Raw genomic sequence first — 23,935 nt, forward strand, 5'->3', positions numbered from 1 at the left:
GTCGACAATGCAACTGTAGATTGTAGTATAGACTTCCAATTGATTGGCCCTCTAGCAAAAGTAAATACATATCCGGTGGTTGACCGTCGTTTGTCCAAATCATCAGCATAATCAGAATCGAAGTACCCAATCCTTGACCAAGTGTTAGGGGTGGGCAAAATCGGGTTCGGGTTAGGTTTGGATCAACCCGATTGGGTTTCGGGTTGGATAAAAATCCATCTGAACTCCACCCAAACTTATAACCTGATCGGATCTGGATCGGATTCGGGTTATATAGGGTTCGGATTAGATTTGGGTTAGTCGGGTCAATTCGGGTCAGGTGAAATCAGATCAAATAAGATTCGGGTGAATTCAGGTCAATTTGGGTTTAAGCAATTTGGAGTTAATTTTCTTTGCCTTTAATATGAATCCTACCTAAAAATTCATCATAAACATTTAACAAATACCAATTTGTTGTAGAGATTAGAGAATTTTTAATTTATCCAAGGGCTAAACACATTATGGCAAACCCACCTCAATCCATTAATGTACATGAAAAATAATAATAATAGTAATGATAATAATAATGTTGACCAATGAAATTTCAATTCAAAGACTCTCTTGTCACCTTACTAACTAAGACCTTTCTCTCCACCTTCCTTGTCCTCCCTCATTCATCCATCCATTCATTTCAACCAACAAAAAAAGAAAACTACTATATAATTAAATTCAAATGATTGAAAATTAAAAATTAACACAAAGCATAAAATTAAAATTAACATAAAATTTAAATTTAATAGTCTCCATCCAAAGCACAATATCCAATTCTAAACATTAATCTTTAGAACACAAAGTCAAAAACTTAAACAAAATTAAATAGTTTCCATTTTCAAAAACACAAATGACAAAGTTCCAAAATCCAAAACACAACAAAGTTTAAATGTAAATCTAGATCAACTTCCTCCACGGCTCCATCGTTGCTCGCAAGCACTTCGACAACTTTTAACTTCAATTTCTTCTACTTCAAGTTGAAGAATTGAAGCATCTATCCCCTAGAGAAGAATTGAAAAAATAATACATTATAACTGTTTAACTACTTTCTTTAAGCTGCATTGCAAATAAAGAGACATTAAACACAAACACATATGCCCAATTCATGTGTGTACTTGATTAAATATAAGAAAAAAAAAGTCAATTGTGGCTTATTTCATGGAATTCATCACCAAGTAAAGTTAACAATAATCATAATTCCTAAGTAATACCATTCCGCCAATTTCAATGTGTCTAAAATAAATAAAACAATTATAATGTTACAATTTGACTTAAAACTTAAAACTTAAAACTATAACAACTATTGTCTATTATTATAGTTTAAATTACAACCTAAACATATAATATGAAATTATAAATAATAATATCTATTAAGAATTACCTTTCAAATATCCATAACACCCTATCATTCGCTCACTGTTTCTATTGTTGAAGCTTGTGATCTTACAAACTCTTTAAAATGTCAAAAAAAAAATGAAATTAGTAAGTAACTTAAGTACATGTAGATGCTATTTAGAAAATTATAATACATCTTAACTTTATAAAGTATGAGAAAAATATTATCTTTTTGTAGCTCCATATGAAATATCTGCTCCTTAATATCTTCTTGAAGGTTGTAGACATGATTAGCAAAAAGTTTAGCTTGTAACTAATTTTCAGTACATATCAATGCCTCAATCATACAAGGGGTCAAAGAACTCCGATATTCGTCAATGACGCGACGCCCAGTGCTAAAGGCAGATTCAGATGCCACTATGAAAACAGGAACAACGAGGACATCCCTTGCAATTTTCTCTAATATTGGATACTTCGATCTATTAACCTTCCACCAAAGCAAACCATTGAGCTTAAGATTGCTCGGATCCTCAACTGGGCCACTCAAATATCGTTCCACCTCAGATACTACTCTCTTGCCCTCATTCTGAACAAACACTTTCTGAGTATACCCAAGGAAAGGGCAGGAAACTCAAAAAATGTCATCACCATCACCACTAGGAACATCCGCCAAACCAACCTCAGTCGTAAAATAAGGAGAATAACTTATACCACCATAGCTGCCGCTAGGAACACTCTCACTACACATCGATGGTGTGGAACTGGAGCACATTGCACTATATGCATCATAAAGCATTTAACAAATCTTTCACTGCTTTGGTCATTTCTTCAACTTTCCAACCATCATTGGCAAAACTGATCTAAAAAATATGTTTGGCATAGTCCATTTTAGCTTGTGGATCAAGAATAGAGGCAACAATCAACATTTTATTTATTTTCCCTAAAGACTCCTAGTATTTATCAAATTTTTTCCTCATATTACAAGCCATGACCACCACCCAAGGATCTTTACTTGCCTCTAATGCAATCAATGACCTCTTAATTAAGCCAATGGTATCATAACAAAGATTAGAAGTCACACTCAAAGAGGCAGAAAATAACAATGCGGCATCATAAAATACCTTCAAAAACTTCATAATTCGTTCTACACTCTCCCAATCCTCAAGTCCATGTGGGCCCACCCTCTTAGCATTATATTCTTTCTCGAGAAAGTATGTCTCATATGGTTTATCCACCTCTGCCATTCTATCAAATGCCGCTTAAAACTTCAACGCAGCCATCAACATTAAATAGGTGAATTCCACTTAGTAGGACAATAAAAAGTAACCATTCCATTTAGACATTTCACCTGTTGAGTACACTGTTTAAATGCATGTAGCCTCGTAGTGGAGGATCTCACATACTTCACAGCATTCTGAATGGCGGCAACACTAGCATGCAATTCATTCAACCCCGAAACAATAATTAAATTCAAAATATGTGTACAACAACGCACATGCATATATTGTCTCGCCAACACAAGTGCATCATCATTCCTCCAAGCAAGCAATTGCATAGTCACATAATTAATAGCAATATCATTTATAGTGGTATTATTAATGATTATTGCAAACAACCTCTCTATCTCCCAATCTTGTAAACAAGCTACAATCTTTTTATTGATCTTTTTTCCTCTATGATCTTCAATCACACTGAAACTAATAATCCTTCTGTTCAAACACCAGTCACTATCAATAAAATGAGCTGTGATCACCATGTAACTCATGTTTTGAACGGAAGTCCATAAATCAGTAGTAAGAGACACTCGCTACTTGTTGCAAATCAAACTCTTCAACATTGTCTTTTCTTCTAAAAATAAATCTATAACATCCCTAACAATAGTTCTTCGAGATGGCATAACAAACTGTGGAATGGCTACATTACAGAAATGTCTGAACCCTTTGTTATCCACAAAACTAAGCGGCAACTCACCCATAATGATCATTTTGGTGACTTCCCTTCTACAACCGTCTTGACTCCACCCTTTAGCCAAAACCATATTACTTGCATTTCCTTCCCCACCCTCAGTTGTGAAGTTTTGTTGACTTCCCTCTTGTTGTTCCCTGAATGTCTTGTATGCAAGGCAAGTCTGTATATGATTTCTCATATTTGTAATCCCATCACGCCTTGAATGACATTGATATTGTCTACCACAATAGTTGCACTTGCATTTGTTTGGATTGTCCTCAAGTAAAGTGAAATGATTCCATGTCTCAAATCTTTTCTTCATCGGTGGTCTTTTTCGCTTTGCCTTTTGAGTTCCTTCCATTTGAACACTTTGATTGTCATCATCACTTATCGAATTCGATCTTGAGTGTCCAGACATCTAAACATACAAATAAATAATTATTAATCATTAATTCAAAAATCAAAACACAAAAAAGATTATTAAAAAAATCTACTTAATAGTTAGTATTACAAATTGATTCAAATAATTGTTAATTTAATTTTATGAAACTTTTTGAAATCAATATTTCCAATTTTCCACCATAATATTTATATATGATCAAGAATTCAAGATGCACATTCCATAAAAGAAAACCAAGAAATTAATGTAATTATTTAATTTATAAAATCAATTATCCATTGGCCAAAATAATATAATATTAATTACATATATGTATCCTAAATTCTTAATTCTTATTATAAACCCCTAAATTTTATGCCACATTATATGTACTTAACCACTTAATATTTACTTATTGGTTATCATGCAATTAATTAAATTGATTAATTTTGTGTTGAAGTTGAAACTTGAAACTACTGCAATTAAATTGGTTAATTTTTTTGTTAAAGTTGAAACTACTGCACAAGTACACATATCATATGACATATATAATTATAATTTATATTGTAACATAATATTTAATTTTAATTTTTAATCTACCATTACTATTCATACAAAAAAATCAATTGTTAATGAGTAACAAAAAATTAATGCCCGATTATTTTCATTTTATTGTTAAAATTTAACAATATATAATTATATATTATTAACATACAAAATTGCAATTAACATTTCACTTTCTCATATAACATATAACAATTATAATTAATGCATATATATTATATACCATCACTTAATAAGTATCAAAGGTCGGATTCGGGCTTCCAAAACTCAAAGACTTTTTTAGAGTCAACAACTGAGATCCAAAATGCAAATAGAGCTTGAATCAGGGGCAGCTTGCCAGGTGGATCTTCAATCGGACCGAGTGATGGTGGAGTAGAGGATTGAAGGCGTGGATCCTGTGCTTAGTTGCAGTAGATTCGTAGATCGGGTCACGATCTTCGCGAATCAGTTTCGGCTTCGGTTGGCGTTGTTCCCGGCGGCGGTTGCTGCGTGCGGTGGCTGAATGAAGCTAGCTTCGTGAACTTTGCGTGTGTGTTTGTGGTGTCTGGTGAGTGATGGAGGTCGTGAATAGGTGTGGCTTGTACATTGCCGGTCGGCAATGGGCTGGCTGCTTGTGCTTGAGTGCTGGTTTGTGTGTGTGGTAAGCGTTAATGGCAGACTTGGCTTTTTTCTTTGTAAGGGACGTGAGGCCGTGAGGGTTTGTGTGTGTTCTTTGTGAATTATTGTGAGTCTTGTGATTTGTGAATACTAACTTTGTGTGTGTGTGCTGTGTGGTGTTCGTGACTCCATGTACTGTAGTGCACTAGTGTAGTATGTGACTATGTGAGTGTGTGAGTGTGTAATACTGTAATTTTTGGCTTTGTTCTTTTTTTTTATTATTTTGTCTCAACTCGATCGAGTTTTTAGATCCGATTGGGTTGAGACAAATTCACCTGATCAGGTTTTCTTCACCGCCCGATCCGATCCGAACACGAAAGTTTTTAGATCGGGTCGGGTTGGATCGAATTGGGTCGGATATTTTGCCCACCCCTACCAAGTGTACCATCTCACTCAAACAGAAAACCAACATCCACGATCTTTTGAATGTACTGTAAAATCCATTTTACAGATTGCCAATGTCCTTTACCAGGATTATGCATATACTTGCTCACTATACCAACTGCATATGAAATGTCAAGCCTTGTACAAACCATTGCATACATCAAGCTGCCCACTGCATTTGAATACGAAATTTGTAACATGTATTCTCGTTCTGCATATGTTGAAGGAAATAGTTGTGCAGAAAGCTTGAAATGAGAAGTCAACGGAGTACTCACAGGTTTTGTCTACTCTATCATGCCAAACTGTAGTAGTGTCTTCTTTAAATATTGCTTCTGAGACAAACTAACTTTGCCACAAGCTTTATCTCTGTATATCTCTATGCCAAGAATCTTCTTAGCATCACCGAGATCTTTCATCTTAAACTCTTGATTGAGTTGAGTATTCAACTTCTCAATCTCATCTTTGCTCTTGGATACTATTAGCATATCATCGACATACAAGAACAAATACATAAAGGATTCCTCTTGTAACTTACAAAAATACACACAATGACCAAATTTATTCCTTGTGTACCTTTGCCTTTTCATAAACCGATCAAATTGCTTGTACCACTGCCTCGGAGATTGTTTCAATCCATAAAGCGACTTTGTCAATTTGCAAACCCAATTTTCTTTTCCAAAAATTTTGAATCCATCTAGCTGAGTCATGTAGATTTCCTCTTCCAAATTACCATGTAAAAATGCAAGTTTTACATCAAGCTGAACTAGTTCAAGATCAAATTGCGTAACCATGGCTAGCAAAATTCGAATAGATGAGTGTTTTACAACTAGAGAAAATACCTCATTGTAGTCTATTCCTTCTTTCTAAGCGTAACCATTCGCTATCAATCTAGCCTTGTATCGAATCTTATTTTTACGAGGAAATCCTTTATTCTTTGCATATACCCATTTGCACCCAATTGCCTTCTTTTCCTTGAGCAGTATAACTAACTCCCAAGTTCTATTTTTATGAAGAGACTGCATTTCTTCATCTATTACTAGCTTCCACTGTACACTTTTAGGGCTACTTATTACTTTTCTGTAAGTGAAAGGAACATCATCATCTACAACTGGAAGTGCATAGGCCACTATATTAACAAAGCGAGCAGGTCTACGAATATCCATTCGTAGCCTTCTATATGCAATTGAATCTTGTTGCTATAAAGGTTCTTGAGTCAGAACTTCTTCGTCATCCTCGGTTGATGGAGAATTATTATCTATCTCATCGACACCAATTGAATCAGCCTTTACCTTTTCAAACTCCACATGCTGCAAAGTGCTACTGGTCTTGTCATCCTCTTGTGAATCTTTTTGTTTCAACATGGCTGATTCATCAAAAGTCACATCTCTAGTAAAAATAATATTCTTTTTAACTGGACACTAGAAGCTGTTATCTTGTATATGTTCTTTATAATGATTTTGATGATAACAAACTCTGAATGATTCTAATTAAAATGTTGGAGTTTTATGTTTAATGAATATTTCATTAAAAAGTCGTATAATACTTTCCTAAAATATGAGAAACCATTAAAGTTTAAACTGGAGAAATATCTTCTACAAAATGATGATTAAAACTGTGTTTCTGGAAATAAACGGTGAACCATTAACATTGAAACAGTTAATCGATAAATTTCAGAGATGAGTATTTTCTTAAACTTGAACCGGTTAAAAAAAATGGCAATACAAGTGTGTAGGGAAAGTTACTAGAATTAAACAACTAACTATTTATATCAAACGGTGAACTGATAATTTCCAGAATGGAAATAAGTGCTAATCTTGAACCATTGAAGACAAACGAATAAGCCTATTCTATTTTGTGTGCTACTGGAAATAACCGGCGAACTGTTAACTACAAACGGCAAACTGATAATTTCTAGAATATCATTTCATGCTAACCCTTAACTGTTTAGCAAGAACAAATAGCAGAAATTTATTTTGCAGGTCTCTGGAAATTACTGGCAAACTGATAGTGGCAAACAATCAATCGTTTATTTGAATTTCAGCTCAACAGTTGCTTGGACCAGTCAAAACAGTTAACCGTTAAGCTTTAACGGTGATCCAATTTCGCTCAAAAAGTCAGCAACGGTTATATTTAAGCTCCAACTATAAATAAGCTCATTCAAATTCAAACCAAGATTGATTACAACGTTATCATTGAGCTTATAATCAAGAATACAATCTTTATTGAGTCTTAAATACATTATTGTTTCATTTATTCTCACATTTGGGCATTGATTTTGTAACTATATACTTTGTGAGAGAAAAATAAATTTGTAATCTTTATTTGAATGATTGTAAGTGTTGGGATACACTTAAGTTAAGAGATTGAGGATAATCTCTTTGTGTAAAGGTTTATTGACACCTTAGAAGTCAATTGTAAGTGTTCTTGAAACCTTGAAGGCTTGATTAGTGGAATCCTCAAGCCCGGTGTGCTTGGAGGTGTGGACACATACGAGGTTGGCCGAACCACATAAAAATCTCCGTGTTTGAATCTCTTTTATTTTATCTTTTTATATTTTGATTTATTTATTTATTATTGCTTTAATTTATTTTAAGATTTGCATCTAGATTCAATTTGATATTTCATAATTTTTAGAAACCCAATTCACCCCCCTCTTGGGTTGTTTAGATATTATTTCATTTGGCATCAGAGCCTTGTTCTTTTGTGAGGACTTAATCGTCTAGAGTAAAAGATCCATGGCAACCCAAAATGACTCTACCTTTAGAGAAAGACAATCCACAACTAGACCACCGTTCTTTAACGGTAATGATTATGCATATTGAAAAACTAGGATGAGAATTTATTTGCAAGCGTTAGATTATGAAATTTGGGAAGTAGTTTGTGATGGTCCATTTATGCCTATAACTAAAAATAAAGAATGAGATGATATTCCTAAATTGTCAAGTGAATGGAGTGAGTTCGAAAAGAAAACAATGTCTTTAAACTCCAAGGCAATGAATGCTCTATTTTGTGCTCTATATAAGAAAAAATTCCATAGAGTATCTAGTTATGAAAGTGCACAAGAAATATGGAACAAACGTGAGGTTGTTTATGAAGGGACAAATCAAGTTAAAGAGTAAAAAATCAGTACGTATACTCGCCAACACAAATTGTTCCAAATGGAACAGAATGAAAGTGTGTATTCTATGTATACACGATTTACAGAAATAATGAACACCCTAGGAGCCCTAGGAAAGAATTTTTCGAATAACGAGAAAGTCAAGAAAATCTTTAGGTCACTTTTAAAAGAATGAAGACCTAAGAGGACTGTCATTGAAGAAGCCAAAAACTTAATTACTTTACTTATTGATGATTTAATTGGCTCTCTCATTTCATATGAAGAAGATTTGGCAGCAGAAAAATAGCATGAGGAGAAGAAGAAAAGCATTGCTCTCAAAGTTTCAAAACATGAGAGTGATGAGGAAAGTGAGGCGGATGATGAGGAGATGGCTATGCTAACTAGGAGATTTAGAAAATTCTACAAGAAAACTAATGAGCGAAGAAAGTTCAGAAACTTCAAGAACCAAAAAGAGAAGAATGAGCTGATCACTTGCTATAAATGCAAAAAGCCTGGACACATACGGTCTGAATGTCCTCTTCTAAACAAGCTAAAGAAGAAAGCAATGGTAGCGATATAAGATGATTTTGATGAGGAAACGAGTGACGATGAAGAGCATAAAAAAATGACAAATCTAGCTCTCATGGCGATCGGAGAAGGATCATTGGATGAACTTGATGAGGTAAATGATCTTCCTATATATGATGAATTACATGATTCTTTTAAAGAATTGCATGATGAATGGATAAAAATTAGTAAAAAGAATGCATGTTTTAAAAAGAAAATGCTAGAACTTACAAATGAAAAAAGTGCTATGGAAAATGCAATAATTCTTTGAATGAGATGATGATAGAATTAGAATTAGAGAATAAAATGTTGCATGAGAATATTGCATCTTTTAAAAATAAACAAAACACTTCATATGAGCATGAAAAATCACATGTTGATGATTGGATAAAAGAAAATGACCTGATTAAGAAAAATAATAATGAGCTAAATGAAATTGTGTTAAAATTCAAAAATGGGCAAAAGATGTTGGATAGCATGCTCAATTCACAAAAATGTGTGTTTGACAAAGAAGGTATTGGTTATAAGCCAAATTTGAAACAAAAATATTATAAAAATTACTTTGTAAAGAGTACCCCTATTAATGATCAAGTTGTATGTCATTATTGTAATCAAGATGATCGCATAAAAAATAGATGTCCAGTGAAAAGAAATGCATATTATGATGTTAAATGTGTTTGGGTTCCAAAAGGAACTATTGCTAACACTGAAGAACCCAAGAAGTTTTGGGTACCTAAAACTTAGAAACTTTTTCTGCAAGGATAAAAAAAAGAAAAATAAGTGGTACTTGGACAATGGATGTTCAAGACATATGACAGGAAATTACTCTTGGTTTTCAAGTTTTACCAAGATTGAAAACGATGGAAACGTATCCTTTGGAGATAACTCAAAAGGAAAATCATTGGTATCAGAAATATGGGTAATGTATCCTCTACTCTTATTAAAAATGTGTGTTTGATTGAAAACTTGAAACACAATTTGCTTAGCATTAGTCAACTATGTGATAAGGGTCATAAAGTTGCTTTTGATAAGAACAGATGTGTTATTGAGAATGCATGTGATGGCGAGATATTATTTGTAGGAAATAGATGTGTTAATGTTTACACCATTGATACAAATTGTGCATCTACATATGATAAATATTTTTCTGCATTGCATGATGATGGTTGGTTATGGCATAGAAGACTACAATATGCAAGCATGGATTTAATCTCAAAGATTTCCAAAAATAATTTAGTTAAATGTCTTCCAAAAATCAGATTTCAAAAAGATAAAATTTGTAAAGCATGCCAATTTAGTAAATAAATCAAAACTTCTTTTAAAAGCAAAAATCATGTTTCTATTTCAAAACATCTTCAATTACTTCACGTAGACCTATTTAGACCTATAAGATATGCTAGCTTGAGTGGGAAGTATTATACTTTTGTAATTGTTGATGATTTTTCAAGATTCACATGGGTATTATTCTTAACTAAGAAGGATGATGCTTTTGATGCTTTTGATGCTTTTAAAGTGTTTTGTAAGAAAGTTCAAAATGAAAAAGGATATGTTATTTCATGCATAAGGAGTGATCATGGAGGAGAGTTTGAAAACCATGCATTTGAAACCTTTTGCAATAATTTAAGCATTTTGCATCAATTTTCATCACCTAAAATTCCACAACAAAATGGAGTTGTTGAGAGAAAGAATAGGTCAATTCAAGAAATGGCTAGGACTATGTTGAATGAATATTCTTTACCTAAGTATTTTTGGGCCGAGGCTGTCAACACTGCTTGTTATGTTTTGAATCGTGTGTTGATTAGACCTCATCTTAATAAAACACCATATGAGCTTTGGAAAGATAGAAAACCCAACATTGGTTATTTCAAAATTTTTGGATGCAAATGTTTTATTTTGAACACAAAAGATAATCTTGGAAAATTTGATTCAAAATTCGATGTTGGCATCTTTCTTGGGTATTCAAACTCAAGCAAAGCTTATAGAGTTTATAATAAAAGAACTCTAGTTATGGAAGAATCAATGCATGTTACGTTTGATGAATCTAACTCTTCCTCTGGAGAGAAAGTTGTTGATAATGATGCAGATGAAGAACTACAAAAAAGAGTCATCAAAGGATAACTACAAGGATGCACCACATGAAAATCAAGAGCAGCAAGATGAAGAAACAAATGCGGAGCAAAATGAAAGTACTTCTCAATCATTCCCCATGGAGTGGAGGTATGTTTCTTCTCATCCTAAAGACTTAATTTTAGGAGACCCTTCACGTGGCATAACAACTAGATCATCGTTTAGAAATACTTGTGAGCATACTGCATTCATATCTCAAATTGAACCAAAATCCTTTGCGGATGCGGAAAATGATGAATCTTGGATTATAGCAATGCAAGAGGAGTTGAATCAATTTGAAAGAAACAATGTGTGGGAATTAGTTCCTAAACCGGAACATTAATTCATTATAGGTATTAAATGGGTCTTTAAAAATAAGATAGATGAATCTGATGTGGTTATAAGGAATAAAATTCAATTAGTGGCTCAAGGGTACAACAAAGAAGAAAGAATTGATTTTGATGAAACATTTGCACCTGTAGCTAGATTAGAATCTATTAGGATGCTATTAGCATTCGCATGTCATAAAGATTTCATTTTATTTCAAATGGATGTTAAAAGTACTTTATTAAATGATTATATTATGGAAGAAGTGTATGTGAAACAACCTCCTAGTTTTGAAAATGAAAAATTTCCAAATCATGTCTATAAGTATTTAAAGCATTATATGGATTAAAACAAGTGCCTAGAGTATGGTATAATAGACTTAAAACCAAGATATACTTGTTGTACAAATTTATGTTGATGATATTATTTTTGGTTCTACTAATGAGTCTTTGTGCAAGGAGTTTTCGTCTTGTATGAGTAAGGAATTTACGTCTTGTATAAGTAATGAATTTAAAATGAATATGATGGGAGATTTAAAGCACTTCCTTAGGCTGCAAATAAAACAAAATAAGCGAGGAATTTTCATATATCAAGCCGAGTTTATGAAAGACCTACTCAAGTAATTTGGCATTGATGACTCAAAGACCAAAAACACTCCAATGAGCACAACGACTAAGCTTGACAAAGATTAAAAAAGTAAAGAAGTGGATATCAAAATGTATCAAGGTATGATTGGATCTTTACTTTACTTAACCACAAGTAGACCCGATATCATGTTTAGTGTATGTTTGTGTGCAAGATTTCAATCATGTCCTAAGGAATCTCATTTGCTTACTGTAAAAAGAATTTTCCTTTATTTGAGTGGAACCATATATCTTGGCCTTTGGTACCCTAGAGGAACTCATATAGATTTAACATGTTATTCGGATGCGGTTTTTGCTGGCTACAAAGTTGATTGAAAAACCACTAGTGGAACTTGTCATTTACTAGGTCATTCACTTGTTTCATGGTTTAGTAAGAAACAAAATTCTGCTGCACTTTCAACCACCGAGACTGAAAATATTGCCGCAGGGAGTTGTTGTACAGAAGGTCTTTGGATGAAATAAACACTTAGAGATTATGACATTAATCTTGAACAAATTTATATTAAGTGTGATAATACTAGTGCTATAAATCTTTCAAAGAATCTAATTCAACACTTTAGAACCAAGCATATAGAAACAAACACTTAGAGATTATGACATTAATCTTGAATAAATTCCTATTAAGTGTGATAATACTAGTGCTATAAATCTTTCAAAGAATCCAATTCAACACTTTAGAACCAAGTATATAGAAATTAGACATCATCTCTTAAGAGATCATGTTCAAAAGTGTGATATTACATTAGAATTTATCTCTACGGATAAACAACTTGCCGATATTTTTACAAAATCTCTTTGCTAAATTTTTTTTAAAAAAAATTCGGCATGAGCTTGGGATGATGAAATTTTCACATTAACATCTCTATTCATGTATTAAGTCTATTGAAATTGGTTGATTGATAATTTGATTTTTTTTAATGAAATGCTTGAGCATGATATATAAATGATGTGTTTTCAATTTTGAATGCTTATATGAATTGATTATTTAAATACATGTGAGTTCGTGAATCATGCATTAAAATGACCCTTAAAATATTTTGGATCAATTAAATGATCTTAGAATGTATTATTTGTTAGCCAAATATTAAAAAAATGTGCGAAATCATAGATAACATAAACGGATAACCGTTTATAAATAAACGATGTACCATTTAATTCTAGAAACTAGGATATGATGCATGTCCATTACTCCTTCATCGTTAACATCTACCTTTTAATCGTTCTTAATCATGTGCTCTTTGGAATTTTCTCCCTCACTATTTACAAAAAACGGCTCGCCGTTTTTGTGTGATATAAAATTGTTCAAAGGGTTTCTCCTTCTTCTTTATTTACCCTTTTACCGTTTCCGCCATTGACGCGCAACCGAAGCTTTCACTCTCTTCAATTCTCCATTTTTCTCCATTCTTTTGCCAAATCACACCTATAAAACCATTTCTAATCATTTCTAAATCATTCTTACAAATTCAAAACCTCAAAACGAGCCTAAAATTCACAAATCCCAAATTCAATACCCTAAGAGCAGCTGAATGGGTTGTCATTTTTGACCGAATTCTTGCCCTCTTTCGACCAAATTGAGCCTCACAATCACTTCCTCCACTTTCTCTTCACCCAATAATCAATTCCATTTCATTCATTTTCATCTTTCTCAACTTTCCTCATTTTCTCCAATTTCACTATGGCTAGCTTATCTCAGCAAACTCAGAGGAGGAAAGGGGCTCCTCCTAGGAACTCTATACCACCACGGGAGACTTTTGAATTCGAAAGAATTCATTTCCCAACAGCCCTGTTGGCCAAGCGCTTCGAGGACCACTTTATTGGCCAAAAGGTACTAGACTCTTTTTATGTATATAGAACATTTTACAGAGTTATTTGTATATGGTAGAAGTGTTAGGAATATGCTTCAACCTTGGGAGTCTGCTATAGATTTTGATGATCGAGTGTATCCTAATTTAGTCCGAGTTTTCTATTCAAACATGGAAATTTCCGCAACTCGGTTAGATAGGATGGTTACTCAAGTTGGGGGTGTTCCCATTAAGCTTGATATTGAGATGTTAAACAACATTCTGGGAATTATGAATGATGGCCATGAAATTTAGACATCTAGGAAAGCTCTTTCATTTTCCAGTTTTGCTCATCATCTTGGTGTTCGAAACATTTGACGACTTCAGGACCTTACTGGTGACATTTGTGCTCTTCTTTTTCGATCCCAATTATTGCCTCTCCAAATTCGCATCCTTCATATCATTTTACAACACATTATTATGCATAGGAAGGGTCATTCGGATGAGGTAACGAGGTTGGATGTTGGGTTATTAGATAGTCTCATTACGAGGTGACCTATTAACCTTGGTTATGTTATTGTGCGGCACATGCTGAGTACTCCAATGGTTAACCACCGTTTGCTTCCGTATGGTAGTATCATTTCTAAGATACTGCGGTATTTTCAAGTGCCTCTTTGGGATGCCGCGTTTACAGAGACCAAAAGGATTAGTTCGGAGGCCATGACTAATATTGGATTTTCTAGAAAGAATGGCAAATGGATCAAGACCTCAAACTCCAAAAATCGGGATACTTTGGTTGCTCCAGAGGATGATTGGATGCTTAATGACATTTACTCTCTCGATCAGCTTCATGATTTTAGGCTAGGAGCTCATCCTCCACCTCCTCGTCGACGATCTGTCCCCCTGCCTCCAGCTGATCATGGGTAATCTCTTCATCAATTTTGTGCTTTAAGTATTCTTTTTACATCTTTTTCTTTTTTGATGAAGAGGGAGATAATGAATAATGGGGTATAAAATTTATAAAATTTGTTTATTGATCAAAATTTTTAATTGGCCATATATTTAGAGGGAGTATACATTTAGGGGGAGCATAATATTGAAAGAAGTTTTTCATCATCAAAAAATGGGAGAATGTTATCTTGTATATGTTCTTTATAATGATTTTGATGTTAACAAACTTTGAATGATTCTAATTAAAATGTTGGAGTTTTCTGTTTAATAAATATTTCATTAAAAAGTCATATAATATTTTCCTAAAATATAAGAAACCATTAAACTTTAAACTGGGAAGATATCTTCTGTAAAATGATGATTAAACCTGTGTTTCTAGAAATAAATGGTGAACCGTTAATATTCAAACGGTTAACCGATAAATTTCAGAGATGAGTATTTTCTTAAACTTGAACCGATTAATAAAAACGGGCAACACAAGTGTGCAGGGAAGGTTACTAGAATTAAATGGCTAACCGTTTATATCAAACGGTGAACCGATAATTTCTAGAATGGAAATAAGTGCTAACCTTGAACCGTTGAAGATAAACGGATAAGCCTATTCTATTTTGTGTGCTACTAGAAATAACTGGAGAACTGTTAACTACAAACGGCTAACTGATAATTTCTAGAATATCATTTCATGTTAACCTTTAACTGTTTTAGCAAGAACGGATAGTAGAAATTTATTTTGCAGGTCTTTGAAAATTACCGACAAATCGATAATAGCAAACGGTCAACCGCTTATTTGAATTTCAGCTCAACGGTTACTTGGACCAATCAAAACGGTTAACCGTTAAGCTTTAACAGCGATCCAATTTTGCTTAAAAAGTCAGCAACGGCTATATTTCAGCTCCAACTATAAATAAGCTCATTCAAATTCAAACCAAGATTGATTACAACGTTATCATTGAGCTTATAATCAAAAATACAATCTTCATTGAGTCTTAAATACATTATTGTTTCATTTATTCTCACATTTGGGCATTGATTTTGTAACTATATACTTTGTGAGAGAAAAATAAATTTGTAATCTTTATTTAAGTGATTGTAAGTGTTGGGATACACTTAAGTTAAGAGATTGAGGATAATCTCTTAGTGTAAAGGTTGATTGACACCTTAGAAGTCAATTGTAAGTGTTCTTGAAACTTTGAAGGCTTGATTAGTGGAATCCTCAAGCCTGGTGTGCTCGGAGGTGTGGACGTAGGCGAAGTTGGCCAAACCACGTAAAAATCTCCGTGTTTGAATCTTTCTTCCCTTATCTTTTTATATTTTGATTAATTTATTTATTATTGCTTTAATTTATTTTAAGATTTACATCTAGATTCAATTTGATATTTCATAATTTTTAGAAACTCAATTCACCCCCCTCTCGGGTTGTTTAGATATTTTCAGAAACGATATCCTTTTAATCCACCAGTTATACCCATGAATAATGCTTTCTTTGCTCTTTGGTCTAACCTTAATTCTTTTACATGATAATAGGCAGTGGAACCAAAAATATGTAAAGAATAATAATCAATAGCAGCTTTACCACTCCACATCTCTATGGGTGTTTTGCCCTCAATTGCAGCTGATGGCAAATGGTTGGTGAGATGGCACGCATATTCAACTGCTTTAGCCCAAAACTTCTTGCCCAATCCAGCGTTAGACAATATACACCAAACTTTCTCCAGTATAGTCTGGTTCATGCATTCTGCCACCCCGTTCTGCTGTGATATATCTTGAACATTGAAGTGTCGCACAATGCCTTCATCTTGGCATATTTGTAGAAAATTATCATTTTTATACTTACCACCATTTTCTAAGCAAAGTCTTTTGACATTTCGACTAGTTTGAGTCTCGACCATTTTCTTCCATTTTAGAAATATGCCCAAAACTTCATTTTTGTTCTTCATCAAATACACTCACTTGCTTTTTCATCAGTATGTCCCAAACGCATATGCCACAACTTAGTTGCTGCTGAATCTGCATCTTTTCTAGAAACTGTTGATGTTGATCCAATAATTGTACTTCCTTGGAATAGTACAAGTAATTTCTTCTTGTGCCTTTCATCACCGTCAGTACACCAGCTACTATTTTTAAAATTCCATTTCTAAAAATGATTATAAGCCTTTTAGATTTAAGGACTCCTAATGAGATGAGATTTTTCTTCAAAATTGGTACGTAGCGAATATCCGTCAAGACTTGGATTGAGCCATCATAATTTTTTAATTAGATTATGCCTATTCCCATAGTTTTACAGGCATTGTCATTGCCCATTAAAACAACTCCATCATCCAGCTCCTTGAAGCTAGAAAACCAGCCCTTGTTAGGACACATATGATAAGTACAACCCGAATCTAAAATCCACTCATCTAAGTGACATGTCAACGTCATGCCAACTAGACTAAAGTCTGATTCCTCTTCATGCTCTGCTACAAATGCATCAAAAATAGCCTTGTCCTTTTGTAACTTAGAACAATTCTTTTTCCAATGTTCTTTCTCAAAACAAAAAACACATTAATCTTTGGGAGGCCTCTCTTTAGACTTGTTTCTTTTTCCAAGTTTGCAGCTTTGTGAACGACCTCTCGCTGTCAATGCTTCTGCAACTGTATCTCTGTGATCCTTTCTATATTTCTTTTTTATCTCAAAGTTGTACAACGCACTGCATACAGTATCGAATGTGACACTGTCCTTCCCATGAAGCAAAGTGGTGGTAAGATAACCATATTCATCAGGAAGGGAATTCAACAGCAACAATGCCTTATCTTCATCTTCAAATTTCTCATCCAAAATTACCAAATCTGCTAATATCTAGTTGAATGAGTTCACATGGTCATTCATCGACATGTCAGGTACATACGTAAATCGATAGAGTTTTTTCTTCATATAAAACCTTTTTTCAAGATTTTTTTTCATGTACTTTTCTTCCAATGCCTCCCACAATTTCTTTGCTAATGTCTCCCTTATGACATAGTACTTATGATCTTTAGTCAAACATAAGCGAATAATACCACATGCCTGTCTATTGGTCTTTATCCATTCCTTGTCATCCATATTGTCATGTTTTTCTTCAAGAGCAATGTCCAACTCTTGCTGACATAAGACATCCAACACTCACATTACCACATGCCAAAATTATTGGTACCATCGAATTTCTCCGCTTCAAACATTGCATTAGTGATAGTAGTTCTCGCTGATGAAGACGAAGAAGATGCTTCTGCCATCCTTCTTAACTCAAATGGTCAGTTCCTTCAACAACTATTTACACTTGAAAACAACTTCTATGACGTTAATTTCGCGGGGATAAATGCACCAGGAAAGTTTCTAGGAGAATGGAAGAGTTACAATATTCCCACTTAAAACCCAGACTCCTTAGGTTCTTATGGCCTTATTGACAGAACTTTTCTAGACATGCAAATATACACACTACTTACAATAGACTGTCTCCCAAGTATAAATGATCATCTCCACCGTATCAATGAACAGTACTGTATACGTGAACAATATCGTATGCCCCAAGCACGAACCTCCGACTCTGATACCAATTGTTACGGAAGCGCGGATTGAACAATTACTAATATTTTGGTGACTGTGACTTCTGGAGAAATATAAATGTGACAAATAAATGCAAATAAAATAAGACACAATAATTTACGTGGTTTAGCGCAATGCCTACGTCTACGGGCAAAAATTGGAAGATAATTTTACTAACAAATGGAAATTACAAAAGTAAGAAAAACTCTCAAAACCCACAACCCCAATACACCCAATTAAATCCTCACTAGAACACTCAAGTGGAAGCTCTCTTAATTCTCTCAAATTGCTTCACTTGCAATTGCTCTCAACTCTCTCAATTGGGATGATATAAAGCTCTTCCTCTCCTCTCTATTTATAGGGAAAAAAGGGGTGCACTATTGCACTAACCCCAACAATTTTGTCAACAAAAATTAAGCACCTCTTCCAAAACTTGTCAACAAATTTGGCTCTCATTTTTTAATACATGCATTTGTATCCAAGTTGGTCAAATGCATGCATTAGCAAATTTTGAATGCATGTATTAAATTATATATTAAATTTTTTCAACAAGGACATAAATGCAGGATAGGAAGCAACATATGGGTATTTGTCTAATTTCTAAGCAAAGATATTCTTAATGGGCTTGGTATCCATTAATTTAGTTTTCTCAGAATCTGGCAATTGTTGCTGCTTCTTGTTGGCCAACTTCTTAAGCCTGGCAAGTTCAACGTCTTTGTTCATCTTCCTTCTGTACATCTCAGCAAATGGAATTGGTTCCTGCATCACTGGCTTCTCCCCTCTTTGATCTTAAGTGGATACACTGTTGCCTCTTGCGCTGGGTTTTGGAATGTAGCAATCGATAATCTGCTGCTGTTTGAGTTCACAACTGCTTGGTGATCCGCGTTCTTAAACCTCCTATTGCTGATATACTGATCATAGATAGTAGTTATACATGACAATCACATTCTTATTAATTGAAAATAAGACAATTATTTCTAACTTAATTTAGAAAATTAAGATTAGGAACACAAGTGATAATTTTTTTAACAAAAAAAAAAAAACAAAGGGATGCGTAGAGCTTAAATTAAATTTTAACTTCCTACCTCCCACAAGATTTGAATTCGAATAACCAACCAAAAAAAATTATTTGAAAACTATTTCGTTAGCTTTGAGCTAATTGTATATTTAATTAATAATAGAAAGTTGGATATCAAAAGATTATTTGAATGTTTTCATTAGTGATCAAATAGGGGTAAAAGCTTGTTTAATTCTTATATTTTGAGGTTAGTGCATGTTTAGTTCTTATATTTTTAAAAATACTTCAAAACATCCCTACCATTAAACTATTGACACCCCTGCCGTTACTTTGTGTTCCTTTTACCTTACTTTTACAATATTACCTCTTCACAATATTGTTTCTTTTTTTGGACATTAATAAAAAATAAAATTACCAATTTAACCCCAAAAATAAAATAAAAACAAACACAATATATATTAATTTTTTTGGAAGTTATGTCCAAAAAAATAAATATTGTAAAAAAATTAATTACTAATTTTTTGGACATTAATAAAAAAATTAATATATTAACTCCTCGTGGAGTGTTCAAAAAAATTAATGTAAATTTTTTTGTTTCTATTTTACTTTTTGGGGTTAAATTGATAATTTAATTTTTTTCTTTTTATTAATGTCCAATAAAGAGAAATATTATTGTATGAGGGTAATATTGTAAAAACAAGTTAAAAGAAACAAAAAGTAACAGCTAAGGTGTCAATAACTTAACGGTAAGGATGTTTTGAGGTATTTTTAAAAATAGAATGACTAAATAAGTGCTAACCTCAAAATATAAGGACTAAATAAACTTTTACCCATCAAATAATTAGTATATATGGATAAAGAGAAAATGAGGGAGAAATAGTAGTGTTAGCATATATATACTTACATGACCATGATCGCCCAGGTTGACCACAAAAGCACCTTCAACAGGTTGAACCGTGATCCAAGTCTTGCCGTTAACCCTAGTAGCATGGAGGCCACCAACTTGATCTTGGAGCGGGAGAGTGATGGTACCCGGATCCATGTGGTGTTTGAGTCCGAGAGTGAGGTCGGGTTGTGGGCGTTTTGGGTAGTAACTTACAACAATCTTTTGGTCCATGTCCACACATGCCTTACTAAAAGCTTCTTTCTGAGTTTCTCTAATCCCATTGCCTCTGATAGAACTTCTAGAAGCTTGCACGCCAGTCCCATGAATCCGTCGCTGTATTCTTTTGTTACTTCTATCCAGCCTTCTGGCTTTTCCGGCCAACGAGAATAGTCCCAGCTTTGCTTTGGGTATGAAAAATATGTCACTATTTCACGCCAATCTTTTACTACATCACCCTGCTCATATCATTTTTAAAGAATTTATGTATATTTTTCAGTTATGTTATTATAGTAAAACATTAATTGTTCCAATTATGGGCGGACCCAACTAAAGTAGGTCATTTTCTATTTTTATAGGAATTTTTGTACTAGTAACAATGGTATCTCCAATTATAGCCCTTCTGGAATGAAGCCCCTCCTATATCATTAATTTTCTTTTAAGTCCTAAATCCCTTCTAAAAGAATTAAATAAAAAAAATTTGAATACAGTTTTCATATAACAAAAGACTTGTAGTTCAATATAAGAGTATCATTTGATGGTTTTAAAGTTTTGAGTCAAATCCCAATGATCACATTATTTTTTTTAAAAATATTTTGTGGAAACTACTTAGAAAAATGATACTTTCACGCATTTAAAATAAATACTTTATTACTATTATTATTTAGAATTTGAAAAAAGTAATAGAATTTGAGTTTATAAGACTTAAAATGTATTAGAGTGAACATTAAGAAAATCCAAATTAAATAATTTTTTTTGAACTAAGCCCCCTGTAATTTAATTGTGTGGATCCGCCACTGGTTCCAAACTTCCAATACTTCCAAAGTTGGATTAGCAAGAGCATCTTAACTCATTGGTAACTATTCCGCTATATATAAAGGCTCCACATTTATATTAGACTATTATTTTGTATATTAAAAGGGAACGTAAATTCTAAATCTGTTATTATTTGTTTAAGATATCTTATTTGTTTAGTCAAACATTAAATGTGTCCTGAAAATATATACCAAAATGTCTTAAATTTAAGACTTTTGTTATGTTACATAATCATGTAACACACATGATTATGTAACAGCCATTAGATTTCATCCAACGATTGAGATAAAAAAATCATATTATTTTCGCAACCGTTGGATTTTCATCCAACGGTTGATGCATAATTATGTATGTATCATAATTATGTATGTTACATGATTATGATTATATAACATAACAACCCCCTAAATTTAATTGTTAGGCAGAAACCACATGTGCTGTCGTTTTCATTTGTTTCGCACATTTATTCTTTTGGGTCATTTTCCAATTGATTGTGACTTTCTTGCCCATAATTTTCCGTATTTTCCTTGCCAAATAATTTTATATCTTTCAAGAAATGAAACTTGAAAATCAAAATCAAAATTGACCGCCAAACACTGATGAACGCATTAAATATATTTCTTACAATTTGTAGTTTATCAATATAAAAAACATATATCAAGAAGAAACTGAAGATAAAATGACAAACTAGGTTGGCATGCCAAAGAAAAAGACACTGCTCAGCTATGTTAAGGACATGTTTTAAACTAGTTGGTTCTTAGAAATCCTCATGTATGGTATCTAAATGAATTTAATTTCTATATCATTATAAATTTTCGTTTATTTGGGAGTAGGTTTTTAAGTTATATATGCCTGCTAAGATATAATCATGTAAATCTACAATTTCGACATACCCTAGTTATAATTTAAATTTAACACAAAAAAAAACATAATAATTGATAACCGAATAAGCTTTCTAGTCTCAGATCTTAGAATTTATAAAATTTTGAATCTCTTTTACAAATGTTGTCCATGTACGTTTTCATACATCGACAACATTTTAAAGTCAATTTAAAAATATATTAACTCGAGATCCCAAATTTTGTAAAGTATAGGATCAAGGACTAGATAAATTTCAACTGATAACTGAAGTCGAAAGGTAAGACAAAGTTGTTTATAAACAACCGATAGTAAACTTAATCTGAATAATGATGAAATTTATGAAAGCGGTGTCCACCTGAAGGTGGCTGGAGACAATGAAGCCACCCTTCTTTCCACCGGAGATATCAATCTTGAGCTTCTCCTCCGGGGTCAGAGCAAAAAAGTGTCTGGCAAGACGAGTCATATCGGATATAAGCTTAGCATCAACACCATGATCAACTTGGAAGATACCCCAGTCCTCGCATGCCTCAACAATTTTCTTGCAAATCTCACCGCTTTTGTTGCCATCAATCCCATCAAGCGAAATCACAGGAATGTCGTTGCTGAAAATTCAAGTAGTATCTATGGAGGTATTATAATTAAAAGAAAGTTTTAGTGTGTTTTATTAAAAATTCAAGGGTCAATGTGACCATTTTTTAAAATTTTACAGGTATAAATATTTTTTTTCGAAAAATTTAATTACCAAATAAAAAAAATTTACTACGAAATAAGAACTTTTTCTTTATCTTTTACCTTACAACATATAACATTATTTTAAAATTTATCTTAGATTAAGTAGCACACAGCAGGTAGTTCATTAATTAGTTGTTTACCCACTAATAACTAGCTCCAAAAATTTTATCTTCTCTTCTCTTTTTCTTTCAAACAAAATTTTAAGACCTTCTTTCTCTTCCTCTTCTCTTTGTGAGAATATTCAAGGAAAGAGAGTATAAAGTAGACTTTTTTTAGAAGAAAAATAGCTGATTCATAAGTCAGCTACGAAAGGAGAAATCAATATAAGATTTGGATTTGGAGCTGCGTGCACATAAGTTAACGAAGAAATTGAAGCATTTGGAATAATTAAAGAAGCCAAGGACTGAACTGAAATTAACTATGTCGGTGACCATGAAGATCAATAAATCAAAAAAGAAATAAAAAAATTTTAATTCCTTTTATGGCAATCGCTTGAATTTGATTACTGAAGTGAAAAAGAAACGGCAAGAGTTCCTGCAAAACATGACGTGTGCAACATTTTCAGATCAAGGCAACAATAATTCGCATTTGTAATTCATATTTGAGTAATGACAACATTACAAATAATTTTGTAGAAAAATAAAGTTCAAATTAATATTATTAGTTAAATCAAAATTATGATAAGAACAGGTAATTTATTTTTATTTTATATATTTTTAACAAATTAATTATATATTACCACATCAATTTATATAAAATTCTTTCTACAATTTTTAATGGGTCTATAAGTATTCTTGGCATTCACATGCAAAAACAAAGCATACGGACAAAGAAAAACCAAAAGCAAAAGCAAAAGAAGTGGATGTGAGAACAAAAAACAAAAACAAAAGTATTTTCTTAAGTTAACTTACAATCAAATCTTTTAGTGCAAAAACAAATAATAAAACAGTAAAGTGAGATGGACCAGTGAGTAAATTAAACCCAAAAGAAAAAAGAATAATGAAGACATGACACAAGTCACACTGAAGTAAGAAAAAGCGTGCAAAATAATGGAAATAGATTATATCATGTTTAAAATC

The 23,935-nt window shown here is 32.9% G+C and overlaps 1 pseudogene; it reads right to left on the reverse strand.

Annotated features, from left to right (window-relative positions):
- Positions 1–18,927: 18,927 nt before the first annotated feature.
- LOC102620913 (naringenin,2-oxoglutarate 3-dioxygenase-like) lies at positions 18,928–22,729 on the reverse strand (annotated as a pseudogene).
- Between the last annotated feature and the right edge of the window lie 1,206 nt (positions 22,730–23,935).

Source organism: Citrus sinensis, chromosome 3, assembly GCF_022201045.2.
Source record: "Citrus sinensis cultivar Valencia sweet orange chromosome 3, DVS_A1.0, whole genome shotgun sequence".
NCBI lineage: Eukaryota > Viridiplantae > Streptophyta > Magnoliopsida > Sapindales > Rutaceae > Citrus > Citrus sinensis.